The sequence below is a fragment of the Primulina tabacum genome, chromosome 10, assembly GCF_025594145.1.
Source record: "Primulina tabacum isolate GXHZ01 chromosome 10, ASM2559414v2, whole genome shotgun sequence".
NCBI classification, from domain to species: domain Eukaryota; kingdom Viridiplantae; phylum Streptophyta; class Magnoliopsida; order Lamiales; family Gesneriaceae; genus Primulina; species Primulina tabacum.
Window position 1 is genome coordinate 41318244 of NC_134559.1, and position 18365 is coordinate 41336608.

Sequence of the window (18365 nt, forward strand, 5' to 3'; positions counted from 1 at the left end):
AGGGTCTTAGAGAAGGAATTCGGCTAAAATCTCGTCAGCTCATTGCGTGTAATGAGTCTCGTCCGTTTGCTGTTTACAATCAAATTAGCCTACAATTTTGTCCAAATCCGCAGTGCCCGAGCTATTTCATTTCACATGTCTTATCTGGTCCCGATCGAGATTCAGATGATTTGAGCCGAAAATCGTCTGTCAACAAGTAATCAAAAATAGAAAAACACGAAAAAAGGGTGCAAAACACGAGGACTTCCCAGGGGTCACCATCCTAGTACTGCTCCTCGCCCAAGCACGCTTAACTTCGGAGTTTGATGGGATCCGGTGCATTAGTGCTGGTATGATCGCCACCCGAATTGAGTGGGATGTTTATTCTATATCCCTCGAGTACGTGTGGAGCGGGCGGCGATGGACAAACGCGGCACTGCTCCGCCCAATCATAACCATGAAGTTAAGCGTTCTGGCGCGATGGCAGAGGTAGGATGGGTGACCTCCTGGGAAGACCTCGTGTCGCGACCGTTTACGTAAATTATGGATAAAACCGAATAATTGTTTTTAATGAGTTAACCGTCTCCGGAGTAATCTGCGTCATACCCTTCCGCACAGAACGGCTACGACAACAAAAATCGATAAATGTTCCCAGAAAATAGAAAAAAAAAATAAGAAGGGAAATAACGAATGTAAAGCTATTTATTATGCCTGGGATACGATAAAATGGAACCGGAATCGAATTTCGAACTTCCTAAGCGGATTTCTCGAGGAAACGAAAGCTTAACAGAAGCGGTTAATCGCAAATTAGAGGGTCTTAGAGAAGGAATTCGGCTAAAATCTCGTCAGCTCATTGCTAGTAATGAGTCTCGTCCGTTTGCCGTTTACAATCAAATTAGCCTACAATTTTGTCCAAATCCGGCAGTGCCCGAGCTACTTTCATTTCACATGTCTTATCTGTCCCGATCGATCGAGATTCAGATGATTTGAGCCGAAAATCGTCTGTCAACAAGTAATCAAAAATAGAAAACACGAAAAAGGGTGCACACGAGGACTTCCAGGGGGTCACCCATCCTATAGTACTGCTCACGCCCCAAGCACGCTTAACTTCGGAGTTTGATGGGATCCGGTGCATTAGTGCTGGTATGAGCCCGAATGAGTGGGATGTTTATTCTTATATCCTCGAGTACGTGTGGAGCGGGCGGCGATGGACAACACGCGGCACTGCTCTCGCCCAATCATAACCATGAAGTTAAGCGTTCTGGCGCGATGGCAGAGTAGGTGGTGACCTCCCTGGGAAGACCTCGTATCGCGACCGTTTACGTAAATTATGGATAAACAGTCGAAATTGTTTTAATAGTTAACCGTCTCGGAGTAATCTGCGTCATACCCTTCCGCACAGAACCGGCTCACGCAACAAAAATCGATAAATGTTCCAGAAAATAGAAAAAAAAAATAAGAAGAAGGAAATAACGAATGTAAAGCTATTATTATGCCTGGGATACGATAAAATGGAACCGGAATCGAATTCGAACTTCCTAAGCGGATTTCTCGAGGAAACGAAAGCTTAACAGAAGCGGTAAATCGCAAATTAGAGGGTCTTAGAGAAGGAATTCGGCTAAAATCTCGTCAGTCATTGCGTAGTAATGAGTCTCGTCCGTTTCCCGTTTACAATCAAATTAGCCTACAATTTTGTCCAAATCCGGCAGTGCCCGAGCTACTTTCATTTCACATGTCTTATCTGGTCCGATCGAGATTCAGATGATTTGAGCCGAAAATCGTCTGTCAACAAGTCAAAAAAAAGAAAAACAGGGTGCAACACGAGGACTTCCCAGGGGGTCACCCATCCTAGTACTGCTCTCGCCAAGCACGCTTAACTTCGGAGTTCTGATGGGATCCGGTGCATTAGTGCTGTGGTATGATCGCACACCCGACATTGAGTGGGATGTTTATTCTTATATCCCTCGAGTACGTGTGGAGCGGGCGGCGATGGACAACACGCGGCACTGCTCTCGCCCAATCATAACCATGAAGTTAAGCGTTCTGGCGCGATGGCAGAGGATGGGTGACCTCCCTGGAAGACCTCGTGTCGCGACGTTTACGTAAATTATGGATAAAACAGTCGAAATAATTTTTTAATGAGTTAACCGTCTCCGGAGTAATCTGCGTCATACCCTTCCGCACAGAACCGGCTCACGACAACAAAAATCGATAAATGTTCCCAGAAAATAGAAAAAAAAATAGAAGAAGGAAATAACGAATGTAAAGCTATTATGCCTGGGATACGATAAAATGGAACCGGAATCGAATTTCGAACTTCCTAAGCGGATTTCTCGAGGAAACGAAAGCTTAACAGAAGCGGTAAATCGCAAATTAGAGGGTCTTAGAGAAGGAATTCGGCTAAAATCTCGTCAGCTCATTGCGTAGTAATGAGTCTCGTCCGTTTGCCCGTTTACAATCAAATTAGCCTACAATTTTGTCCAAATCCGGCAGTGCCCGAGCTACTTTCATTTCACATGTCTTATCTGGTCCGATCGAGATTCAGATGATTTGAGCCGAAAATCGTCTGTCAACAAGTAATCAAAAATAGAAAAACACGAAAAAAGGTGCAACACGAAGACTTCCCAGGGGGTCACCCATCCTAGTACTGCTCTCGCCCAAGCACGCTTAACTTCGGAGTTCTGATGGGATCCGGTGCATTAGTGCTGGTATGATCGCACCGACATGAGTGATGTTATTTTTTATATCCTCGAGTACGTGTGGAGCGGGCGGCGATGGAACAACACGCGGCACTGCTCTCGCCCAATCATAACCATGAAGTTAAGCGTTCTGGCGCGATGGCAGAGCTAGGATGGGTGACCTCCCTGGGAAGACCTCGTGTCGCGACCGTTTACGTAAATTATGGATAAAACAGTCGAAATAATTGTTTTAATGAGTTAACCGTCTCCGGAGTAATCTGCGTCATACCCTTCCGCACAGAACCGGCTCACGACAACAAAAATCGATAAATGTTCCAAAAATAGAAAAAAAAATAAGAAGAAGGAAATAACGAATGTAAAGCTATTATTATGCCTGGGATACGATAAAATGGAACCGGAATCGAATTTCGAACTTCCTAAGCGGATTTCTCGAGGAAACGAAAGCTTAACAGAAGCGGTAAATCGCAAAAGAGGGTCTTAGAGAAGGAATTCGGCTAAAATCTCGTCAGCTCATTGCGTAGTAATGAGTCTCGTCCGTTTCCGTTTACAATCAAATTAGCCTACAATTTTGTCCAAATCGGCAGTGCCGAGCTACTTTCATTTCACATGTCTTATCTGGTCCGATCGAGATTCAGATGATTTGAGCCGAAAATCGTCTGTCAACAAGTAATCAAAAATAGAAAAACACGAAAAAGGGTGCAACACGAGGACTTCCCAGGGGTCACCATCCTAGTACTGCTCTCGCCCAAGCACGCTTAACTTCGGAGTTCTGATGGGATCCGGTGCATTAGTGCTGGTATGATCGCACCCGACATTGAGTGGGATGTTTTATCTTATATCCCTAGTGTACGTGTGGACTGGGGCGGCGGATGGACACACACAGCGGCACTGCTCTCGCCCAATCATAAACCATGAAGTTAAGCGTTCTGGCGCGTGGACTGGCAGAGCTAAGGATGTGGTGACCTCCCCTGGGAAGACCTCGTGTCGCGACCGTTTACGTAAATTATGATATAAAACAGTCGAATAATTGTTTTTAATGAGTTAACCATCTCCGGAGTAATCTGCGTCATACCCTCGCACAGGAACCGGCTCACGACAACAAAAATCGATAAATGTTCCCAGAAATAGAAAAAAAATAAGAAAAGGAAAATAACGAATGTAAAGCTATATTATGCCTGGGCTACGATAAAATGGAACCAGAATCTAAATTTCGAACTTCCTAAGCGGATTTCTCGAGGAAACGAAAAGCTTAAAGAAGCGTTAAATCGCAAATTAGAGGGTCTTAGAGAAGGAATTCGGCTAAAATCTCGTCAGCTCATTGGTAGTACTGAGTCTCGTCCGTTTGCCCGTTTACAATCAAATTAGCCTACAATTTTGTCCAAATCCGGCAGTGCCCGAGCTACTTTCATTTCACATGTCTTATCTGGTCCCGATCGAGATTCAGATGATTTGAGCCGAAAATCGTCTGTCAACAAGTAATCAAAAATAGAAAACACGAAAAAGGGTGCAACACGAGGACTTCCCGGGGGTCACCCATCCTAGTACTGCTCGCCAAGCACCTTAACTTCGGAGTTCTGATGGGATCCGGTGCATTAGTGCGGTATGATCGCACCCGACATGAGTGGGATGTTTATTCTTATATCCCTCGAGTACGTGTGGAGCGGGCGGCGATGGACAACACGCGGCACTGCTCTCGCCCAATCATAACCATGAAGTTAAGCGTTCTGGCGCGATGGCAGAGCTAGGATGGGTGACCTCCCTGGGAAGACCTCGTGTCGCGACCGTTTACGTAAATTATGGATAAAACAGTCGAAATAATTGTTTTTAATGAGTTAACACATCTAGAGTAGATCTGCGTTCCTACCCTTTCCGCCACAGACCCAGGCTCACGACAACAAAAATCGGATTAATGTTCCCAGAAAATAGGCAAACAATAAGATAGAGGAAAACGAATGTTAAGCTATTATTATGCCTTGGACTACGCTAAAATGGACCGGAATCGAATTTCGAACTTCCTAAGGCGATTTCTCGAGGGGAAACGAAAGCTTAACAGAAGCGGTTTAAATCGCACATTAGCGGGTCTTAGAGAAGGAATTCGGCTTTAAAATCTTCTGTCAGCTCATTGCTTAGTAACTAAGTCTCGTCCGTTTGCCCGTTTACAACTCAAATTAGCCTACAATTTGTCCAAATCCTGGCAGTGCCGAGCTACTTTCATTCACTGTCTTATCTGGTTCCTCGATCGAGAATTTCAGATTGATTTGAGGCCAAAAATACTCGTCTGTCAACAAGTAATCAAAAATAGCAAAACACGAAAAAGGGTTGCAACACGAGGACTTCCCAGGGGGTCACCCATCCCTAGTACTGCTCTCGCCCAAGCACGCTTAACTTCGGAGTTCTGATGGGAATCCGGTGCATTAGTGCTAGGTATGATCGCACCCGACATTGAGTGGGATGTTTATTCTTATATCCATCGAGTATCGTGTGGAGCGGGCGGCGATGGACAACACGCGGCATGCTCTCGCCCAATCATAACCACGAAGTAAGCGTTCTGGCGCGACTGGCAGAGCTAGGATGGGTGACCTCCCTGGGAAGACCTCGTGTCGCGATCGTTTACGTAAATTATGGATTAAAACAGTCGAAATCATTGTTTTTAATGAGTTAACCGTCTCCGGAGTAATCTGCGTCATTACCCTTCCGCACAGAACCGGCTCACGACAACAAAATCGATAAATGTTCCCAGAAAATAGAAAAAAAAATAAGAAGAAGGAAATAACGAATGTAAAGCTATTTATTATGCCTGGGATACGATAAAATGGAACCCGGAATCGAATTTCGAACTTCCTAAGCGGATTTCTCGAGGAAACGAAAGCTTAACAGAAGCGTTAAATCGCAAATTAGAGGGGTCTTAGAGAAGGAATTCGGCTAAATCTCGTCAGCTCATTGCGTAGTAATAAGTCTCGTCCGTTTGCCCGTTTACAATCAAATTAGCCTACAATTTTGTCCAAATCGGCAGTGCCCGAGCTACTTTCATTTCACATGTCTATCTGGCTCCCCGATCGAGATTCAGATGATTTGAGCCGAAAATAGTATGTCAACAAGTAATCAAAAATAGAAAAACACGAAAAGGGTGCAACCACGAGGACTTCCCAGGGGGTCACCCATCCTAGTACTGCTCTCGCCCAAGCACGCTTAACTTCGGAGTTCTGATGGATCGGTGCATTAGTGCTGGTATGATCGCACCCGACATGAGTGGGATGTTTATTCTTATATCCCTCGAGTACGTGTGGACTGCGGGCGGCGATGGACAACACGCGGCACTGCTCTCGCCCAATCATAACCACGAAGTTAAGCGTTTGGCGCGATGGCAGAGCTAGGATGGGTGACCCTCCCTGGGAAGACCTCGTGTCGCGACCGTTTACGTAAATTATGGATTAAAACCAGTCGAAATAATTGTTTTTAATGAGTTAACCGTCTCCGGAGTAATCTGCGTCATACCCTTCCGCACAGAACCGGCTCACGACAACAAAAATCGATAATGTTCCCAGAAAATAGAAAAAAAAAATAAGAAGCAAGGAAACTAACGAATGTAAAGCTATTATTATGCCTGGGCATACGATTAAAATGGAACCGGAATCGAATTCTCGACTTCCTAAGCGGTATTTCTCGAGGAAACGAAAGCTTAACAGAAGCGTTACATCGCAAATTAGAGGGTCTTAGAGAAGGAATTCGGCTTAAAATCTCGTCAGCTCATTGGTAGTAAATGAGTCTCGTCCGTTTGCCGTTTACAATCCAATTAGCCTACAATTTTGTCCAAATCCGGCAGTGCCCTGAGCTACTTTCATTTCACATGTCTTATCTGGTCCCGATCGAGATTCAGATGATTTGAGCCGAAAATCGTCTAGTCAACAAGTAATCAAAAATAGAAAAAAACGAAAAAGGGTTGCAACACGAGGACTTCCCAGGGGGTCACCCACCCTAGTACTGCTCCTCGCCCAAGCACGCTTAACTTCGGAGTTCTGATGGGATCCGGTGCATTAGTGCTGGTATGATCGCACCCGACATGAGGGGATGTTTATTCTTATATCCCTCGAGTACGTGTGGAGCGGGCGGCGATGGACAACACGCGGCACTGCTCTCGCCCCAATCATAACCACTGAAGTTAAGCGTTCTGGCGCGATGGCTAGAGGTAGGATGGGGACCTCCCTGGGAAGACCTCGTGTCGCGATCGTTTACGTAAATTATGGATAAAACAGTCGAAATAATTGTTTTTAATTAGTTAACCGTCTCCGGAGTAATCTGCGTCATACCCTTCCGCACAGAAACCGGCTCACGACAACAAAATCGATAAATGTTCCCAGAAATAGAAAAAAAATAAGAAGAAGGAAATAACGAATGTAAAGCTATTATTATGCCTGGGATACGATAAAATGGAACCGGAATCGAATTCGAACTTCCTAAGCGGATTTCTCGAGGAAACGAAAGCTTAACAGAAGCGGTGGTAAATGGCAAATTAGAGGGTCTTAGAGAAGGAATTCGGCTTAAAATCTCGTCAGCTCATTGCGTAGTAATGAGTCTCTCCGTTGCCCGTTTACAATCAAATTAGCCTACAATTTTGTCCAAATCGGCAGTGCCGAGCTACTTTCATTTCACATGTCTTATCTGGTCCCGATCGAGATTCAGATGATTTGAGCCGAAAATCGTCTGTCAACAAGTAATCAAAATAGAAAAACACGAAAAGGGTGCACACCCGAGACTTTCCAGGGGGTCACCATCCTATGTACTGCTCTCGCCCAAGCACGCTTAACTTCGGAGTTCTGATGGGATCCGGTGCATTAGTGCTGTAATGATCGCACCCGACATTGAGTGGGATGTTTATTCTTAATCCCTCGATGTACGTGTGGAGCGGGCGGCGATGGACAACACGCGGCACTGCTCTCGCCCAATCACTAACCAGAAGTTAAGCGTTCTGGCGCGATGGAGCAGCGTAGGATGGGTGACTGCCCTGGGAAGACCTCGTGTCGCGACGTTTTACGTAAATTATGGATAAAACAGTCGAAATAATTGTTTTTAATTAGTTAACCGTCTCGGAGTAATCTGCGTCATACCCTTCCGCACAGAACCGGCTCACGACAACAAAAATCGATAAATGTTCCCAGAAATAGAAAAAAAATAAGAAGAAGGAAATAACGAATGTAAAGCTCTTATTATGCCTGGATACGATTAAATGGAACCGGAATCGAATTTTCGAACTTCCTAAGCGGATTTCTCGAGGAAACGAAAGCTTAACAGAAGCGGTAAATCGCAAATTAGAGGGTCTTAGAGAAGGAATTCGGCTTAAATCTCGTCAGCTCATTGGTAGTAATGAGTCCGTCCGTTTGCCATTTTACAATCAATTAGCCTACAATTTTGTCCAAATCCGGCAGTGCCGAGCTACTTTCATTTCACATGTCTTATCTGGTCCGATCGAGATTCAGATGATTTGAGCCGAAAATCGTCTGTCAACAAGTAATCAAAATAGAAAACACGAAAAAAGGGTTTGCAACACGAGGACTTCCCAGGGGGTCACCCATCCCTAGTACTGCTCTCGCCCAAGCACGCTTAACTTCGGAGTTCTGATGGATCCGGTGCATTAGTGCTGGTATGATCGCACCCGACATTGAGTGGGATGTTTATTCTTATATCCCTCGAGTACGTGTGGAGCGGGCGGCGATGGACAACACGCGGCACTGCTCTCGTCCAATCATAACCACTGAAGTTAAGCGTTCTGGCGCGATGGCTAGAGCTAGGATGGGTGACCTCCCTGGGAAGACCTCGTGTCGCGACGTTTACGTAAATTATGGATTAAAACAGTCGAAATAATTGTTTTTAATAGTTAACGTCTCCGGAGTAATCTGCGTCATACCCTTCCGCACAGAACGGCTCACGACAACAAAAATCGATTAAATGTTCCCCGAAAATAGAAAAAAAATAAGAAGAAGGAAATAACGAATGTTAAGCTATATTATGCCTGGGATACGATAAAATGGAACCGGAATCGAATTTCGAACTTCCTAAGGGATTCTCGAGGAAACGAAAGCTTAACAGAAGCGTTAAATCGCAAATTAGAGGGTCTTAGAGAAGGAATTCGGCTAAAATCTCGTCAGCTCATTGGTAGTAATGAGTCTCGTCCGTTTGCCCGTTTACAATCAAATTAGCTACAATTTTGTCCAAATCCGGCAGTGCCGAGCTACTTTCATTTCACATGTCTTATCTGGTCCCGATCGAGATTCAGATGATTTGAGCCGAAAATCGTCTGTCAACAAGTAATCAAAAATAGAAAAACACGAAAAAGGGTGCAAACACGAGGACTTCCCAGGGGTCACCATCCTAGTACTGCTCTCGCCCAAGCACGCTTAACTTCGGAGTTCTGATGGGATCCGGTGCATTAGTGCTGGTATGATCGCACCCGACATTGAGTGGGATGTTTATTCTTATATCCCTCGAGTACGTGTGGAGCGGGCGGCGCTGGACAACACGCGGGCACTGCTCTCGCCCAATCATAACCATGAAGTAAGCGTTCCTGGCGCGATGGCAGAGCTAGGATGGGTGACCTCCTGGGAAGACCTCGTGTCGCGACCGTTTACGTAAATTATGGATAAAACAGTCGAAATAATTGTTTTTAATGAGTTAACCGTCTCCGGAGTAATCTGCGTCATACCCTTCCGCACAGAACCGGCTCACGACAACAAAAATCGATAAATGTTCCCAGAAAATAGAAAAAAAATAAGAAGAAGGAAATAACGAATGTAAAGCTATTATTATGCCTGGGATACGATAAATGGAACCGGAATCGAATTTCGAACTTCCTAAGCGGATTTCTCGAGGAAACGAAAGCTTAACAGAAGCGGTAAATCGCAACTTAGAGGGTCTTAGAGAAGGAATTCGGCTAAATCTCGTCAGCTCATTGCGTAGTAATGAGTCTCGTCCGTTTGCCCATTTACAATCAAATTAGCCTAAATTTTGTCCAAATCCGGCAGTGCCCGAGCTACTTTCATTTCACATGTCTTATCTGGTCCCCGATTCGAGATTCAGATGATTTGAGCCGAAAATCGTCTTGTCACCAAGTAATCAAAAATAGAACAACACGAAAAAGGGTTGCAACACGAGGATTCCCAGGGGGTCACCCAATCCTAGTACTGCTCTCGCCCAAGCACGCTTAACTTCGGAGTTCTGATGGGAGTCGGTGCATTAGTGCTGGTATGATCGCACCCGACATTGAGTGGGATGTTTATTCTTATATTCCCTCGAGTACGTGTGGAGCGGGCGGCGATGGACAACACGCGCACTGCTCTCGCCCAATCATAACCACTGAAGTTAAGCGTTCTGGCGCGATGGCAGAGCTAGGATGGGTGACCTCCTGGGAAGACCTCGTGTCGCGATCGTTTACGTAAATTATGGATAAAACAGTCGAAATAATGTTTTTAATTAGTTAACCGTCTCCGGAGTAATCTGCGTCATACCCTTCCGCACAGAACCGGCTCACGACAACAAAAATCGATAAATGTTCCAGAAAATAGAAAAAAATAAGAAGAAGGAAATAACGAATGTAAAGCTATATTATGCCTGGGATACGATAAAATGGAACCGGAATCGAATTTCGAACTTCCTAAGCGGATTTCTCGAGGAAACGAAAGCTTAACAGAAGCGGTTAAATCGCAAATTAGAGGGTCTTAGAGAAGGAATTCGGCTAAAATCTCGTCAGCTCATTGCGTAGTAATGAGTCTCGTCCGTTTGCCCGTTTACAATCAAATTAGCCTACAATTTTGTCCAAATCCGGCAGTGCCCGAGCTACTTTCATTTCACATGTCTTATCTGGTCCCGATCGAGATTCAGATGATTTGAGCCGAAAATCGTCTGTCAACAAGTAATCAAAAATAGAAAAACACGGAAAAAGGGTGCAACACGAGGACTCCCAGGGGGTCACCCATCCTAGTACTGCTCACGCCCAAGCACGCTTAACTTCGGAGTTCTGATGGGATCCGGTGCATTAGTGCTGGTATGAACGCACCCGACATTGAGTGGGATGTTTATTCTTATATCCCTCGAGTACGTGTGGAGCGGGCGGCGATGGACAACACGCGGCACTGCTCTCGCCCAATCATAACCAGAAGTTAAGCGTTCTGGCGCGATGGCAGAGCTAGGATGGGTGACCTCCCTGGGAAGACCTCGTGTCGCGACGTTTACGTAAATTATGGAATTAAACAGTCTAAATAATTGTTTTTAATGAGTTAACCCGTCTCCGGAGTAATCTGCGTCATACCCTTCCGCACAGAACCGGCTCACGACAACAAAAATCGATAAATGTTCCCAGAAATAGAAAAAAAATAAGAAGAAGGAAATAACGAATGTAAAGCTATTATTATGCCTGGGATACGATTAAATGGAACCGGAATCGAAATTTCGAACTTCCTAAGCGGATTTCTCGAGGAAACGAAAGCTTAACAGAAGCGTTAAATCGCAAATTAGAGGGTCTTAGAGAAGGAATTCGGCTAAAATCTAGTCAGCTCATTGCGTAGTAATGAGTCTCGTCCGTTTGCCCGTTTACAATCAAATTAGCCTACAATTTTGTCCAAATCCGGCAGTGCCCGAGCTACTTTCATTTCACATGTCTTATCTGGTCCGATCGAGATTCAGATGATTGAGCCGAAAATCGTTCTGTCAACAAGTAATCAAAAATAGAAAAACACGAAAAAGGTGCAACACCCGAGGACTTCCCAGGGGGTCACCCATCTAGTACTGCTCTCGCCCAAGCACGCTTAACTTCGGAGTTCTGATGGGATCCGGTGCATTAGTGCTGGTATGATCGCACCGACATTGAGTGGGATGTTTATTCTTATATCCCTCGAGTACGTGTGGAGCGGGCGGCGATGGACAACACGCGGCACTGCTCTCGCCCAATCATAACCATGAAGTTAAGCGTTCTGGCGCGATGGCAGAGCTAGGATGGGTGACCTCCCTGGGAAGACCTCGTTGTCGCGACGTTTACGTAAATTATGGATAAAACAGTCGAAATAATTGTTTTTAATGAGTTAACCGTCTCGGAGTAATCTGCGTCATACCCTTCCGCACAGAACCGGCTCACGACAACAAAAATCGATAAATGTTCCAGAAAATAGAAAAAAAATAAGAAGAAGGAAATAACGAATGTAAAGCTATTATTATGCCTGGGATACGATAAAATGGAACCGGAATCGAATTTCGAACTTCCTAAGCGGATTTCTCGAGGAAACGAAAAGCTTAACAGAAGCGGTAATCGCAAATTAGAGGGTCTTAGAGAAGGAATTCGGCTAAAATCTCGTCAGCTCATTGCGTAGTAATGAGTCTCGTCCGTTTGCCCGTTTACACTCAAATTAGCCTACAATTTTGTCCAAATCCGGCAGTGCCCGAGCTACTTTCATTTCACATGTCTTATCTGGTCCGATCGAGATTCAGATGATTTGAGCCGCAAAATGTTCTATCAACAAGTAATCAAAATAGAAAAAACACGAAAAGGGTGCAACACGAGGACTTCACAGGGGGTCACCCATCCTAGTACTGCTCTCGCCCAAGCACGCTTAACTTCGTAGTTCTGATGGGATCCGGTTGCATTAGTGACTGGTATGATCGCACCCGACATTGAGTGGGATGTTTATTTCTTATATCCCTCGAGTACGTGTGGATCGCGGGCGGCGATGGACAACACGCGGCAATGCTCTCGCCCAATCCTAACCATGAAGTTAAGCGTTCTGGCGCGATGGCAGAGCTAGGATGGGTGACCTCCCTGGGAAGACCTCGTGTCGCGATCGTTTACGTAATTATGGATTAAAACAGTCAAATAATGTTTTAATGAGTTAACCGTCTCCGGAGTAATCTGCGTCATACCCTTCCGCACAGAACGGATCAGCAACAAAACGATATAATGTTCCCATGAAAATAGAAAAAAAAATAAGAAGAAGGAAATAACGAATGTAAAGCTATTATTATGCCTGGGATACGATTAAAATGGAACCGGAATCGAATTTCGAACTTCCTAAGCGGATTTCTCGAGGGAAACGAAAGCTTAACAGAAGCGTTAATCGCAAATTAGAGGGTCTTAGAGAAGGAATTCGGCTAAAATCTCGTCAGCTCATTGCGTAGTAATGAGTCTCGTCCGTTTGCCCGTTACAATCAAATAGCCTACAATTTTGTCCAAATCCGGCAGTGCCCGAGCTACTTTCATTTCACATGTCTTATCTGGTCCCGATCGAGATTCAGATGATTTGAGCCGAAAATCGTCTGTCAACAAGTAATCAAAAATAGAAAAACACGAAAAAGGGTTGCAACACGAGGACTTCCCAGGGGTCACCCATCCTAGTACTGCTCTCGCCCAAGCACGCTTAACTTCGGAGTTCTGATGGGATCCGGTGCATTAGTGCTGGTATGATCGCACCCGACATTGAGTGGGATGTTTATTCTTATATCCCTCGAGTACGTGTGGACGGGCGGCGATGGACAACACGCGGCACTGCTCTCGCCCAATCATAACCATGAAGTTAAGCGTTTCTGGCGCGATGGCAGAGCTAGGATGGGTGACCTCCCTGGGAAGACCTCGTGTCGCGACCGTTTACGTAAATTATGGATAAAACAGTCGAAATAATTGTTTTTAATGAGGTTAACCGTCTCGGAGTAATCTGCGTCATACCCTTCCGCACAGAACCGGCTCACGACAACAAAAATCGATAAATGTTCCCAGAAAATAGAAAAAAAATAAGAAGAAGAAATAACGAATGTAAAGCTATTATTATGCCTGGGATACGATAAAATTGAACCGGAATCGAATTTTCGAACTTCCTAAGCGGATTTCTCGAGGGAGAACGAAAGCTTAACAGAAGCGTTAAATCGCAAATTAGAGGGTCTTAGAGAAGGAATTCGGCTAAATCTCGTCAGCTCATTGCGTAGTAATGAGTCTCGTCCGTTTTGCCCGTTTACAATCAAATTAGCCTACAATTTTGTCCAAATCGGCAGTGCCCGAGCTACTTTCATTTCACATGTCTTATCTGGTCCACGATCGAGATTCAGATGATTTGAGCCGAAATCGTCTGTCAACAAGTAATCAAAAATAGAAAAACACGGAAAAAGGGTGCAACACGAGGACTTCCCAAGGGTGTCAACCATTCCTAGTACTGCTCTCGCCAAGACACGCTTAACTTCGGAGTTCTGATGGGATTCCGGTGCATTAGTGCTGGTATGATCGCACCCGACATTGAGTGGGATGTTTATTCTTATATCCCTCGAGTACGTGTGGAGCGGGCGGCGATGGACAACACGCGGCACTGCTCTCGCCCAATCCTAACACTGAAGTTAAGCGTTCTGGCGCGATGGCAGACGTAGGATGGGTGACCTCCCTGGGAAGACCTCGTGTCGCGGATCGTTTACGTAAATTATGTATAAAACAGTTCGAAATAATTGTTTTTAATGAGTTAACCGTCTCCGGAGTAATCTGCGTCATACCCTTCGCACAGAACCGGCTCACGACAACAAAAATCGATAAATGTTCCCCCGAAAATAGAAAAAAAATAAGAAGAAGGAAAATACGAATGTAACGCTATTATTATGCCTTGGGATACGATAAAATGGAACCGGAATCGAATTTCGAACTTCCCTAAGGGATTTCTCGAGGAAACGAAAGCTTAACAGAAGCGTTAAATCGCAAATTAGAGGGTCTTAGAGAAGGAATTCGGCTAAAATCTCGTCAGTCATTGCGTAGTAATGAGTCTCGTCGTTTTGCCGTTTACAATCAAATTATGCCCTACAATTTTGTCCACATTCGGCAGTGCCCGAGCTACTTTCATTTACATGTCTATTCTGGTCCCGATCGAGATTCAGATGACTTTGAGCCGAAAATCATCTGTCAACAAGTAATTCAAAATAGAAAAACACGCAAAAGGGTGCAACACGAGGACTTCCCAGGGGGTCACCCATCCTAGTACTTGCTCTCGCCCCAAGCACGATTAACTTCGGAGTTCTATGGGCAATCCGGTGCAGTAGTGCTGGCTATGATCGCACCCGACATTGAGTGGGATGTTTATTCTTATATCCCTCGAGTACGTGTGGAGCGGGCGGCGATGGACAACACGCGGCACTGCTCTCGCCATCATAACCACGAAGTTAAGCGTTCTGGCGCGATGGCAGAGCTAGGATGGGTGACCTCCCTGGGAAGACCTAGTGTCGCGATCGTTTACGTAAATTATGGATATAAACAGTCGAAATAATGTTTTAATAGTTACCCAGTCTCCGGCGTAATCTGGTATACCCTTCCGCACAGAACCGGCTGCACGACAACAAAAATCGATAAATGTTCCAGAAAATAGAAAAAAAATAAGAAGAAGGAAATAACGATGTAAAGCTATTATTATGCTTGGGATACGATAAAATGGAACCGGAATCGAATTTCGAACTTCCTAAGCGGATTTCTCGAGGAAACGAAAGTTAACAGAAGCCGGTAAATCGCAAATTAGAGGGTCTTAGAGAAGGAATTCGGCTAAAATCTCGTCAGCTCATTGCGTATAATGAGTCCGTCCGTTTGCCGTTACAATCAAATTAGCCTACACTTTTGTCCAAATCCGGCAGTGCCGAGCTACTTTCATTTCACATGTCTTATCTGGTCCGATCGAGATTCAGATGATTTGAGCCGAAAATCGTCTGTCAACAAGTAATCAAAAATAGAAAACACCGAAAAGGGGTGCAACACGAGGACTTTCCAGGAGGTCACCATCCTAGTACTGCTCTCGCCCAAGCACGCTTAACTTCGGAGTTCTGATGGGATCTGTGCATTAGTGCTGGTATGATCGCACCCGACATTGAGTGGGATGTTTATTCTTATATCCTCGAGTACGTGTGGAGCGGGCGGCGATGGACAACACGCGGCACTGCTCTCGCCCAATCATAACCATGAAGTTAAGCGTTCTGGCGCGATGGCAGAGCTAGGATGGTGACCTCCCTGGGAAGACCTCGTGTCGCGACCGTTTACGTAAATTATGGATAAAACAGTCGAAATAATTGTTTTTAATGAGTTAACCGTTCTCCGGAGTAATCTGCGTCATACCCTTCCGCACAGAACCGCTCACGACAACAAAAATCGATAAATGTTCCCAGAAAATAGAAAAAAAATAAGAAGAAGGAAATAACGAATGTAAAGCTTATTATGCCTGGGATACGATAAAATGGAACCGGAATCGAATTTCGAACTTCCTAAGCGGATTTCTCGAGGAAACGAAAGCTTAACAGAAGCGGTAAATCGCAAATTAGAGGGTCTTAGAGAAGGAATTCGGCTAAAATCTCGTCAGCTCATTGCTTAGTAATGAGTCTCGTCCGTTTGCCCGTTTACAATCAAATTAGCCTACAATTTTGTCCAAATCGGCAGTGCCCGAGCTACTTTCATTTCACATGTCTTATCTGGTCCCGATCGAGATTCAGATGATTTGAGCCGAAAATCGTCTGTCAACAAGTAATCAAAAATAGAAAAACACGAAAAAGGGTGCAACACGAGGACTTCCCAGGGGGTCACCAATCCTAGTACTGCTCTCGCCCAAGCACGCTTAACTTCGGAGTTCTGATGAATCGGTGCATTAGTGCTGGTATGATCGCCACCGACTAAGTGGGATGTTTATTCTTATATCCCTCGAGTACGTGTGGAGCGGGGCGGCGATGGACAACACGCGGCACTGCTTCTCGCCCAATCATAACCACGAAGTTAAGCGTTCTGGCCGCGATGGCAGAGCTAGGATGGGTGACCTCCCTGGGAAGACCTCGTGTCGCGACCGTTTACGTAAATTATGGATAAAACAGTCGAAATACTTGTTTTTAATAGTTAACCGTCTCCGGAGTAATCTGCGTCATACCCTTCCGCACAGAACCGGCTCACGACAACAAAATCGATAAATGTTCCCAGAAAATAGAAAAAAAAATAAGAAGAAGGAAATAACGAATGTAACGCTATTATTATGCCTGGGATACGATAAACTGGAACAGGAATCGAATTTCGAACTTCCTAAGCGGATTTCTCGAGGAAACGAAAGCTTAACAGAAGCGTTAAATCGCAAATTAGAGGGTCTTAGAGAAGGAATTCGGCTAAAATCTCGTCAGCTCATTGCGTAGTAATGAGTCTCGTCCGTTTGCCCGTTTACAATCAAATTAGCCTACAATTTTGTCCAAATCCGGCAGTGCCCGAGCTACTTTCATTTCACTGTTTATCTGTCCCGATCGAGATTCAGATGATTTGAGCCGAAAATCGTCTGTCAACAAGTAATCAAAAATAGAAAAACAAAAAAGGTGCAACACGAGGACTTCCAGGGGTCACCCATCCTAGTACTGCTCTCTCCCAAGCACGCTTAACTTCGGAGTTCTGATGGGATCCGGTGCATTAGTGCTGGTATGATCGCACCCGACTGAGTGGGATGTTTATTCTTATATCCCTCGAGTACGTGTGGAGCGGGCGCGATGGACAACACGCGGCACTGCTCTCGCCCAATCATAACCATGAGTTAAGCGTTCTGGCGCGATGGCAGAGAGTAGGATGGGTGACCTCCCTGGGAAGACCTCGTGTCGCGACGTTTACGTAAATTAGGATAAAACAGTCGAAATAATTGTTTTAATGAGTTAACCGTCTCCGAGTAATCTGGTCATACCCTTCCGCACAGAACCGGCTCACGACAACAAAAATCGATAAATGTTCCCAGAAAATAGAAAAAAAATAAGAAGAAGGAAATAACGAAGTAAAGCTATTATTATGCCTGGGATACGATAAAATGGAACCGGAATCGAATTTCGAACTTTCTAAGCGGATTTCTCGAGGAAACGAAAGCTTAACAAAGCGGTAAATCGCAAATTAGAGGTCTTAGAGAAGGAATTCGGCTAAAATCTCTCAGCTCATTGCGAGTAATGAGTCTCGTCCGTTTGCCCGTTTACAATCAAATTAGCTACAATTTTGTCCAAATCGGCAGTGCCCGAGCTACTTTCATTTCACATGTTTATCTGGTCCCGATCGAGATTCAGATGATTTGAGCCGAAAATCGTCTGCAACAAGTAATCAAAAATAGAAAAACACGAAAAAGGGTGCAACACGAGGATCTCAGGGGGTCACCCATCCTAGTACTGCTCTCAGCCCAAGCACGCTTAACTTCGGAGTTCTGATGGGATCCGGTGCATTAGTGCTGGTATGATCGCACACCCGACATTGAGTGGGATGTTTATTCTTATATCCCTCGAGTACGTGTGGAGCGGGCGGCGATGGACAACACGCGGCACTGCTTCGCCCAATCATAACCACGAAGTTAAGCGTTCTGGCGCGATGGCAGAGCTAGGATGGGTGACCTCCCTGGGAGACCTCGTGTCGCGACCGTTACGTAAATTATGGATAAAACAGTCGAAATAATTTTTTAATGAGTTAACCGTCTCCGGAGTATCTGCGTCATACCCTTCCGCACAGAACCGGCTCACGACAACAAAAATCGAAATTTCCCAGAAAATAGAAAAAAAATAATAAGAAGGAAATAACGAATGTAAAGCTATTATATGCCTGGGATACGATAAAATGGAACGAATCGAATTTCGAACTTCCTAGCGATTTCTCGAGGAAACGAAAGCTTAACAGAAGCGGTAAATCGCAAATTAGAGGGTCTTAGAGAAGGA

At 45.0% G+C, this 18365-nt stretch overlaps 16 non-coding genes and 7 pseudogenes across 16 annotated transcripts; all 23 read right to left on the reverse strand.

Moving 5' to 3' along the window:
- Window positions 1-224: 224 nt before the first annotated feature.
- Window positions 225-343, reverse strand: LOC142512477 (5S ribosomal RNA; annotated as a pseudogene).
- Window positions 344-1015: 672 nt separating this feature from the next.
- On the reverse strand, window positions 1016-1136 carry LOC142512871 (5S ribosomal RNA; annotated as a pseudogene).
- A 653-nt stretch (window positions 1137-1789) lies between these two features.
- LOC142506473 (5S ribosomal RNA) lies at window positions 1790-1909 on the reverse strand. The gene has a single exon (XR_012804765.1). It is a non-coding gene; the product is annotated as a 5S ribosomal RNA (ribosomal RNA).
- Window positions 1910-2582: 673 nt separating this feature from the next.
- Window positions 2583-2701, reverse strand: LOC142513307 (5S ribosomal RNA). Its single transcript, XR_012809260.1, has one exon. It is a non-coding gene; the product is annotated as a 5S ribosomal RNA (ribosomal RNA).
- A 670-nt stretch (window positions 2702-3371) lies between these two features.
- Window positions 3372-3488, reverse strand: LOC142514858 (5S ribosomal RNA). The gene has a single exon (XR_012810734.1). It is a non-coding gene; the product is annotated as a 5S ribosomal RNA (ribosomal RNA).
- A 691-nt stretch (window positions 3489-4179) lies between these two features.
- LOC142511949 (5S ribosomal RNA) lies at window positions 4180-4292 on the reverse strand (annotated as a pseudogene).
- Window positions 4293-4994: 702 nt separating this feature from the next.
- LOC142508047 (5S ribosomal RNA) lies at window positions 4995-5116 on the reverse strand. The gene has a single exon (XR_012806280.1). It is a non-coding gene; the product is annotated as a 5S ribosomal RNA (ribosomal RNA).
- A 686-nt stretch (window positions 5117-5802) lies between these two features.
- LOC142507629 (5S ribosomal RNA) lies at window positions 5803-5920 on the reverse strand. Its single transcript, XR_012805882.1, has one exon. It is a non-coding gene; the product is annotated as a 5S ribosomal RNA (ribosomal RNA).
- Window positions 5921-6615: 695 nt separating this feature from the next.
- On the reverse strand, window positions 6616-6735 carry LOC142513958 (5S ribosomal RNA). Its single transcript, XR_012809877.1, has one exon. It is a non-coding gene; the product is annotated as a 5S ribosomal RNA (ribosomal RNA).
- Window positions 6736-7414: 679 nt separating this feature from the next.
- On the reverse strand, window positions 7415-7533 carry LOC142512360 (5S ribosomal RNA; annotated as a pseudogene).
- Window positions 7534-8211: 678 nt separating this feature from the next.
- On the reverse strand, window positions 8212-8330 carry LOC142507879 (5S ribosomal RNA). The gene has a single exon (XR_012806119.1). It is a non-coding gene; the product is annotated as a 5S ribosomal RNA (ribosomal RNA).
- A 677-nt stretch (window positions 8331-9007) lies between these two features.
- LOC142516402 (5S ribosomal RNA) lies at window positions 9008-9125 on the reverse strand. The gene has a single exon (XR_012812198.1). It is a non-coding gene; the product is annotated as a 5S ribosomal RNA (ribosomal RNA).
- A 684-nt stretch (window positions 9126-9809) lies between these two features.
- Window positions 9810-9928, reverse strand: LOC142508357 (5S ribosomal RNA). Its single transcript, XR_012806574.1, has one exon. It is a non-coding gene; the product is annotated as a 5S ribosomal RNA (ribosomal RNA).
- Window positions 9929-10609: 681 nt separating this feature from the next.
- LOC142513078 (5S ribosomal RNA) lies at window positions 10610-10727 on the reverse strand. The gene has a single exon (XR_012809044.1). It is a non-coding gene; the product is annotated as a 5S ribosomal RNA (ribosomal RNA).
- Window positions 10728-11408: 681 nt separating this feature from the next.
- LOC142517160 (5S ribosomal RNA) lies at window positions 11409-11528 on the reverse strand. The gene has a single exon (XR_012812922.1). It is a non-coding gene; the product is annotated as a 5S ribosomal RNA (ribosomal RNA).
- A 679-nt stretch (window positions 11529-12207) lies between these two features.
- LOC142508426 (5S ribosomal RNA) lies at window positions 12208-12328 on the reverse strand. Its single transcript, XR_012806638.1, has one exon. It is a non-coding gene; the product is annotated as a 5S ribosomal RNA (ribosomal RNA).
- A 681-nt stretch (window positions 12329-13009) lies between these two features.
- Window positions 13010-13127, reverse strand: LOC142513505 (5S ribosomal RNA). Its single transcript, XR_012809448.1, has one exon. It is a non-coding gene; the product is annotated as a 5S ribosomal RNA (ribosomal RNA).
- Window positions 13128-13812: 685 nt separating this feature from the next.
- Window positions 13813-13934, reverse strand: LOC142511849 (5S ribosomal RNA; annotated as a pseudogene).
- A 686-nt stretch (window positions 13935-14620) lies between these two features.
- LOC142512225 (5S ribosomal RNA) lies at window positions 14621-14743 on the reverse strand (annotated as a pseudogene).
- A 671-nt stretch (window positions 14744-15414) lies between these two features.
- On the reverse strand, window positions 15415-15531 carry LOC142507916 (5S ribosomal RNA). Its single transcript, XR_012806154.1, has one exon. It is a non-coding gene; the product is annotated as a 5S ribosomal RNA (ribosomal RNA).
- Window positions 15532-16209: 678 nt separating this feature from the next.
- Window positions 16210-16326, reverse strand: LOC142511829 (5S ribosomal RNA; annotated as a pseudogene).
- A 677-nt stretch (window positions 16327-17003) lies between these two features.
- LOC142506746 (5S ribosomal RNA) lies at window positions 17004-17120 on the reverse strand. The gene has a single exon (XR_012805027.1). It is a non-coding gene; the product is annotated as a 5S ribosomal RNA (ribosomal RNA).
- Window positions 17121-17786: 666 nt separating this feature from the next.
- LOC142507914 (5S ribosomal RNA) lies at window positions 17787-17904 on the reverse strand. Its single transcript, XR_012806152.1, has one exon. It is a non-coding gene; the product is annotated as a 5S ribosomal RNA (ribosomal RNA).
- Between the last annotated feature and the right edge of the window lie 461 nt (window positions 17905-18365).